The 9,642-nt window shown below is 34.1% G+C and overlaps 1 protein-coding gene across 1 annotated transcript in view; it reads left to right on the top strand.

Moving 5' to 3' along the window:
* Window positions 1-9,642, top strand: part of LOC106876201 (netrin-1) — a 395,789-nt gene that overhangs the window by 264,756 nt on the left and 121,391 nt on the right. The window lies entirely within an intron of this gene.

A 9,642-nucleotide genomic window follows, 5' to 3' on the forward strand; every position in this document is an offset into this window, starting at 1 on the left:
TATATATGTATATATATATATGTATATATATATATGTATATATATATATGTATATATATATATGTATATATATATGAAAAACTTATTGTACTCTCTAAGCCCCATTTTTTTCGGGCTGTTTAATCATTGCAGATAAAACACGTGAATATGTGTTCTTTACCAATGAAAGTTCAAATTTGCAGCCATTTTGAGTCATATTTCAAAGAACGCAAAAGAATTCTATATTTTTTTCTTTAATCCTTTTTTTTTCCTTTGTTTTCACATCTACAAAAGAAATAAACTTTATGATTTTGTTCCTCTAAAAAAATTGATTTAGTTACGTTGATATTTATATATCTATGCCTTAATTCCATGATATTGTTATTTATCGCACTTCTCCAAGAGTGAAACCATGATGGGGAACTGAAATAACATTTAGCATGTAACAGCCTTAAGTTTTATTATTTCTAAGTCTTAAACTGTCAGTAAATGTTTTAGTTCTCTTACATATCGCCAGATGTGCAATTATCTCTTCTTCTAGAGAATGAGTTTCAATTAACTAAAAATAATAGAATTATGTTGCCACACATTTGACACTGGGTAATATGAGTGGTACAAACATTAAATATATATTAGTGGGGAACAGATGAGTCCAAACTAACTTTATTTTTATCATTGCTATTGTTGTTGTTTAGGACCAAGTCTACTTTGATTGAGAATAACTACAATCAGCCGTAACCATCGCGTCTTCTTTTTTAGATATACTCCATCTAAGACTACATTATCCAAATGTCGCTTGCCCCTGAATTTTTTAAAGCAGTAAAATATAATTTCAAAAATTTTGCTGTTCTTACTAGTGAGACGAGGCTAGCCTGTAAAAAGCTTTCTCAATGAGTTGATAGTTTCTGTTATTTTCGCCCAGCTCGTAAATGCCGCAGAGTTGAGCAACGTAAGCTAGTAAGTACATCATCATTTCACTGTAAATGACGAAAATACCTGTAGCCTCGTTTATCTCTGATTTATTCATCACTGATCCGGAATAACACGGTACGCTCAACTAAAAACTATATCACGCTTATCTCGGATTGATCTATAATAACATGAGTTGGCGATCAGTCGAATATTCTGTCTGTATCGCAGAAACGCTCCCCAATGAGCACCCACAATGTGCAGCTACCCAGAATGCACTGACTATCGCTTGTGTTTATATGATCCTGCTGCAAGATAGCGTTAAATTGATTTACGTGATTATATCCTTCAAAATGGGACCAGTGAACAGAAAAATTACGAAGGTGTCTAATCCCAACAAACGATGCAGACGTGTGTGTTCTCGGCAGAAAAGGAAGAGATGATCAAGAAAATGCGTCGTAGTGGAAGCTTTGCAGTTGTGAACTGCGAGATTGGCATGAATTAATCTGTCATTCGTTCCATTTACGAAATGGAACAAAAGTCCCATAATAAACGAGAGTAGATGTACTCTTCTGACAGCAATGTGGAGCAGAAATTTTTCAGGAAATAAAAACATGCATAGCTCTCGTGCCCAAATTAACAGGAAGAGATACCATTCAATTGCTTCACAGCATGAAAACTATACTACCTTCTAATGAAATATCATACCTAATATCAGCCCTCCCCCATGCTTATTAAGTCTTACATTACGGAAAATTGCAAAATGTTGCATTCATTTGGCTGTGTTCCTATAAATTCTGGCCCAGGACATGGGATTTATAATCTGTGCAGTATTTTACTTCACAAGTTTCATTTGCAGTTTCGATTGACTTATTTAAAATAACCAAAATCTCAAAAATCGTACCACTTTATCTAAAAAATAAAATAAGGAAGCAACATTGAATAATGTAGTCTTTTATGCACTACCACAGAAAAACAATAAAGGAATGTAAGAGGAAAGATGGATGGTCAAAGCTTTAACGCTTTTAGCAACAGATCTTATTCGATTGAGGTTTATCTGGTGATGGAGCAGCAACATTAGCAACAACAGAGTTTTATTTTATGTCAGAATACATTGCATGTGAGCTATGTCAACCTTGTAATTAAAAATTACGAAGTGTTCCGAGTTCCGTCCTCAGCAAGGAAGCTGTTAGACTAATCATAAACTGCTAGCGAAGTTACTCCATGACCTATTTTAAATTTTCAGTTACAGCAATTTTACTCAATATATATTAGCAAGGTCTTTAAAGAAAATACATAGAGCACAGAAAAGTTACTTCAATTCTCCATGTAAATTTGAGGCTTCAGTAGTCGACACTATTTTTCACCTCTAAAATATGCTAATTCACTATTGTGCATTGACTTACTGATACTCACTTCATTATTTTGGCTAATGGGCGAAGTCTATGATTAGCAGAGATCTAATCAAACCGAAACATATTCTGAGTTGTTTCCCGTATTTGCAGTAATTAAAATAAATTTAAATATTAGTCAGCAACTGATATTGTCTTTTCCTCACCACACAATTATTTCAGATGAGTTCTTCATTGTTTACGGTATCAATAATGATATCACCAACATGACAAAGTAATGAATACTTTTACTGCCTATAATAGACTGGAATTAGTATTAGAAAGCAACAGGTTCCTGTACAGAAGAAGCAGGTCAAAGAAAAGGTTAATATTTCCATCCTTGTAATTAAATATACAGGAGCAAGATTGGAATTTCTTAAAGCTCAAACATGATGTCAGATATAAATACCACAGGATATGGGGGAGATTATCTCGAAATTATTAATATATTTACATACATTCATTTATCATTTCATAGACTCATATGCTGATTGGATATATGTTTACATTAACAATGAGAACTGAGGTTGTTCGAGATGGTGAGTGATCGAAGTGTTCAAAGTTCATGTCTTATCAACAATGATGCATGTCTCGGTCGGGATATTCGGCAATTAAAACGTCCATTCCAATTATAAATAATTTGGTTCCCCACCCAGGTATAACTCACTACCGGAGCATGATAGCCTCCAATAACTGTGATTAAGAAGTGGATTGATTTTCTCCATGTGCCTTACTCTAAATATACCCTATCAAAAAGTTGCCGTTGCTAGCGAAAATGCCAATTTGAGCTACCAAATAGCTCAGATGTGTCAAATTTGCTTGGCTTTGCGGACCAGATTAACGCATAAATTAGATCTCGTAAGCCGGATAGGGACACGTATTCCTAAAATTCCTTATTTAAGCCAAAGCAAATGGATAATGAGAAGAACAGACACCTTTACTAACTGTAAATAATACGAGGTGTTAGTGAAGTGTGTGAGCAGTAATGTGCGGGAATAACTTGTTCCCAAATATATTGAATTCTATTGAGAAAGAGTCCTTAGATCAAGGACGGAGATAAGAATTGTCCAAATGAATGTATGCAGTTCTTGAGATGACCAATGCTTGAAAGAAAGCTTGCAATGGAAAACCTTTCAATGTGGTTCATATTGCTAGCATTTTTTCAGATGAACACTTGAGTAAATTTTATTTTTTAATATTACGTTTGGCTCGGCGTGTATAGACAGAGTGAAGTGAAAATAATCTTCGCCTTTTAGTATACGGGTTCATAACCCTTTTTAATTGGTTAAGATAACAAAAGCTTCCCTAAGTTTCACTGATTGAACGAACTGAAATCGGTGTTAATCTTGACTCTAGTCTGGCTCCAACTGAACACATGATAACGAAATATACTTTACAAAATATTTTAAGATTAAAAAGCAGCAAAATTTATTTATATAAAATTCAGCCGGGTACCAGAAGAAACATTATCGCAGGTCGTATGTGTGACACTCCTGAAAATAGCAATTAAATCAACAAAGAAATCTTTAAACACTCGATCAATATGCTAAAAACAACAACCCAATTTCCCTCTAATTCCAACTTGCTATCTTAAAAAAAAGGCACATTTAATAATTTAACCCAAAGGATGAGATGGTCAAAATTGGAACGCCTTTAATCGAAGATTTGCCTTAAGGCAAAACGATATGAACTATGCACCTATCTATCCATCACATTACTGTGCTTCATAGAAATAGAAATAATTGCTACTATATGCAATAACATTTTCTTATACATATATATACTATTTTTCATAGAAAGTTCAATGTGTCTTTTTTAAACTGGAATTGTTACTGTCATTTATAAGTTGTGTCGTGTGAGTGTTGCGAAGAATAAACTCCGTTTGGTGCAACCTTCCCTTGTTGAATCCGGTTGACTTCCCTTTCACTCCAGTTGTTCTTGAGAAGGAGAAGAGTAATTTCACTTGTAACTTTGAATAAAAGAAAAGGTTTATACGTGGTTGATTCACCTGTTAGAAATAGCAGTAAAGTCCCATTCAAATCACAGGAGATATATGGATCCAAAATGACGTACTTCTATATATAATATACCTTAAATGAAGATGAGATGATCACAGCTGAAAAATCTTTGATTGTAGGTCTGATAATCAGAATTAAATCTGGGCCTAAACGATAACGACAACAACAACAATAATACGGTGTCCTGTGTATACGGCATACAGAAGTAAGACAATCAATGTAAAGGTTGTACGTCGCAGCGCAACAGACTTCCTGCATGCAGAGGTGTTTCAGTCATAGCTGACCTGAGATTAAACTACAACAATTTGTTTTTATAAAAGAAAAGTACACAAGTAGCTAAGAAATGTTGAATTCAAGTTTCATTTATTCAAGATGAGAAGCATCAGACCAATGATAGAATATCCTGATAGAATCTCAGTTAAACGTAACTAATGTAAGATTTTCCAAAAGATTCTTTGAATTCCCAGCAATCTTATTCTTCCTATGCTTTAATCTTTATTTTGGTTGAAAAAGAAATTGAGTTAAATTTGTTTTTCTTTTTCCAACTAGCAAATAGATAGTCCTAAAATGTTAGATTCCACACCCTAACGGCATACGCACTTACCGAAACTTACAGAGTTTCAATAAGTTCGTATGCCGTAGGGGTGCGGAATCTGACATTTTGTTTGATTCCGCATGTGGTTTTATATAACTATTAAAGTATCCATGCAGCGTATGTTATGAACATATAAATATACGGATGGGTATATACGGTTCCACTGTGAAATTAATCAAATGAAGGCTTTTTTCGGCAGTTTCAGATGGGAATCAAACCGATCGGTTTCATTGTAGGTTTCGAGAAATGTATCAGGGACTGTTCCAAATAAAGAGACAAATGAAAAAAGCCTTCGATGGTGGAAAGCAGAGAAGGAGAGTAGGAGGCGAGGCAGACATGACGAGATTTGGTTGAGAAATGTGAAGGAGGTCCTAGAAGATATGGGCCTAAGCTGGAAATAGGCTTGTGACAGTGTTTGAACCATGAAAGACAGAAAACTCTCATCGTCCGATGCTTCATGAGGAGTGCATTCACATTACTGAAGTTATTTCAAATATGTTACTTAAACAGTTCAATTAAAATACTAATTTCCAATTTTGGCACAAAACCAACAATTTCGGGGAAGAGGTAAGTCGATGACATTGATTCTAGTGCTCAACTGGTACTTATTTTATCGACCCCGAAAGAATGAAAGGTAAAGTCAACCTCGGCAAAATCTGAATTCGGAACATAAAGACGGACGAAATGCTACTAGGCATTTTGCTCGGCTTTTTAACGATTCTACTAGCTCGCTGCCTTTAGACCAAATAAAATATTGACGTGAACACTCGATCAAAATTATCGAACAGGTCTAAATTTAAGTTTATTCTAGAAGTGCTTGTATGCTTGGTCAAGCCGGTCAAGCCAATCCCAGTGTAATGCAGGTGCTGGTTTATGCGAAAGCAAATATTTTAATTTTATTTTATTTCATTTTCGCTTCAATACAAATCCAGAATGTTTTTAAAAAAGAGGATCCTTCATTGATAACGCTTTTTAGCCTTTCGTCGTCATCTTTACGAGTTGATAAAACGACGCAAAAAGAATGAAAGGCAAAGACCAAGAGCAGAAAAAATGAGAAATATAAATATTGCAGATCTTTTAGCCTGCAGCCATTCAACAGTCACCTTTATTCCGACAATCTCGATAACACAGTTTACGTTAATCATATTTTAGAAAATAATGAACAGATATTTATTCCATATTCTGGAAACGTTTTCTTTCCAATTATTTTCAGCTACTAAAACACCTAAATAAATAAATAAATAAATAAATAAATAAACGGATCTCAGTCAAAATTTCCGCGCACGAGATTCCACTAGTTTGATCAGCTGTATCACTAGGCTCATTCAATTGGTGTGTAAGTCGCTGAACATTCCACGGACACGAGTAACCTTAATATGATTCTCGGTTGGAACTTATGTGACACAGTATAATGGAGTTGCACCTTTGAAATGAAGGTACAATCTATCTGACAGGGCTCAATAAAGTTTCCGTCCCCCACTCACCAAACTCACTCACAAATCGGAGGTTAATTCGAGGCTATAGAAAACGACGTTCGCCTATGGTACCCCGTACCTTAGGCAAGAGTATCTGGAACCTTCTGCGCGTGGAGTGAAGTTCTTAACCATTCGACCACAGTGTGCGAACAAAAAAATTTGGTCAGTGTCACCCATCGGAATCGAACCACCCATAAGTATGTAACACTGGATAAACACAGCATATTCCAAGAAATAAATTACAATATCTGAAACATCACTTCATCTCAGTCCAGTTTTCAGGGAAACTTTTCTATTTATATTGAAGCAGAATTAATCAATATTAAGTTATTTGCTATGGTGCGTAAGCTCTCGATTAACATACTCTGCGCAATGATTTCTAGTCTCACCCACTAGGGTTGTTACCAGATAAACTCTTGAAAATCACATCGTAAAACTTTTTGTTTCTTTAAAACCAAGAAGTTTGCCAAAAATGTTTCGGTATTCAGTTCTGTAGAGCTCCATTTTATCTCGTTTTCAATTTAATACTCTTAAAGAAAGAAATTATGGCTATATGTCACTCATATTTTTCACATCTAATATGTCAGATGTCTTGCGCATCTCATTCGTAAGCGGAAGGAAATTGTTTACTACAAATTTTGGGAAAAATAAAATTTCAGCCCTTAAAAAAATCATTTCAAATCCACAGACTAGCTTTCCAAAATGTTAATGAAATTGAAAATAACTTTGTCTAAATGAAATTTTCCGAAGATTTTTCGTTTGTGGAGTAACAAAGCTGTTCAACTGTTATGAAGAAACGTAAAAATATTTTCTAAGCGCCATGAAGTTAAAGAGTTTATTATTAATGATCTGGATCGATTTTTCAATGCTATTTTAGTAGGAAATAAATCTCCCCCGATGTTTTGGAACCTACTTCCGACAACAATATTAACCGAAACAAAGTCGTATAAAGTGTTTTTGAAAATAGTCCAGCACATTATCTCGTGCGAAGTTTTGTGAACCACATTAATAGCAAGAGAGCCCATAGGCTGTAAATAATGTTGGTATTACAATTTTGACCAGTTTCTTAAGCATTTAGTAAAGAAATAAATCAATTTTACTGTTAAATTGCATGTACATATATTTAACAAAAATATGGTACTTCAGGAGCTGCAAAAGCTAACTAGGAGGTTTGTAAGTTGAAATTATTATGGCTATTTTCCTCCGTTATCGGTGGCTCTTCAACTCCGCTTTTCTACTGTTTATACAATGAAATTTTCGATTTTCCCAAAGAGCACACTTCCATATTTATTGTGCTTGTTCAGTTGCTACAACCATGCACGTAATTTCAGGTCTGAGATGTCGAAGGCTTCTCTGCAAATGAATGACATCACGTATGCGTTTTTTTAGGATAATCCTTCAATATTCATTGACAAGATAGATATAATATTTATTTTCTGGAAACATGGCGTTGTTGTTTCTAAGATTACAAAAACAAAATTGCAAGATACGAAACAGACAACAATAATTACAAGAAAGATTACTAAACGATTTATCTCTATCAAGATGTTATGTAGGGCATAATAAATGAAAATTTCGACAACAAAATAACAATAAATGACGCTTTAAACAAAGTAAGTAAGCTATTATTAAAAAGGCAATCGTTTTATTTATAATCATCTAAAAACACACGTCTCAGATTTTACATGAAGAAATGAAACTCTAAGGAATCAAACTGAAAATTAAATATATCATGGTCTAGAACACTACTTTGAACACTGCAACAATCCCAACAGCATGTTGCTAAATTGAGGTCTAACATTTAAGAGACACTTAGTCTAGGAACCTAATTTAGCATAGGGAATTCTATAGCACAAATCTAACATCTTGCCAGTGGAGTGCTACTCGTCTAACACTCAGAAAAACGGAATTGGTTTTGTGTTACTTAGATTCAGAATATATGCGTCCAATATGGACGAGATCTTCACAGGCAAAATTTATGAAGAGAGTTCATAATACCGCATGCTGATATGCAACTATTGTCTCAAGCACACTAACATGAAAAATGTTAGACTTATCGGCAGGCATTTCCCTCGCCTGCTATCAAGAGGGACGTTGCTAGCAAAATTAAAAATATCAGGTGCTCGACGAAATACATCCATCATACATGACGACGTTTAAAAAATACCTGCCTACAGGAAGGAAAGACAAGTAACTATTCCATCAATGCCAAATATGAAGATAGGACCTGAAAATTTGTAATTGTGCTCGAAGTTTACGTGGAATGGGCAGAAATGTCTAAATAGATTCTGCGTTGAATTTGGCCAAATCAGAGACACAAATGTGAAAACTAAATCAGAGTGGAATCCTCTTTCTTTGAACTTGGCAAGAGTGCAAACCATGCGTCACTCCTTTGCTCATCAGTGGATTTCTGTTGTAATTGGATAATTTGAAAATTGAGAAAGAATGTGCAGGATTACGTAAAAAGTGGAAATATTTTATATAACTACGAAATACTAATATCGAAATTTTTCAGTTCGTATTCTGAAACGTTGTCTGTAGATAGTTGCATCCAAAAGGAAATTGGACACTCGGTTAAGAAATATATACGTTGTAAGGAAATTCGTTATCATTTCATCTCATTTACCTGATAAACACTGAACTTTTAAATGCTTCATTATTAGTGGAGCCAAGAGTATTGAAATAGCTAAAACACAGAAATACGAAAGGAAAAGTAGAAATAAAAACAAATGCTCTTTTAAAAGCGTTACTTTCGTCTCTCTGCGTGTTTCTAGTAAAAATCCTGCTTGAATTAACGCTGTTGTTATGAGGGAAAACATAAAACTCAAAAAGATTCTTCTATTCTCATATGGTGACGTACTTCAAACTATTGCAACGCATCTGTGAAAACGGTTTCTTTTCCAGTTAACATTTCGTGGTAATAATGACAAAATAAACGAACGTATGAGATATTCAGCACACAGCTGTGGTGCACCGAGTTTAGAATTAAATTTATAGTAATACGTTTCGCTATGTCTTGCGCGGAAGAGCACCAACACAATGCGAGTTATATATATATATATATATATATATATACACGCGTATATATGCATGTGGATACATGTATTCATGTACATGACAAACACATGTATATATATTCATATATATATATGTTTATATATATTCATATATGTATATATTCACATATATATGTGTATATATATGTGTATATATATATGTATATATATATGTGTGTATATATATATATATATATATATATATATATATATATATAT

This window comes from Octopus bimaculoides, chromosome 8, assembly GCF_001194135.2.
Source record: "Octopus bimaculoides isolate UCB-OBI-ISO-001 chromosome 8, ASM119413v2, whole genome shotgun sequence".
Lineage (NCBI taxonomy): Eukaryota > Metazoa > Mollusca > Cephalopoda > Octopoda > Octopodidae > Octopus > Octopus bimaculoides.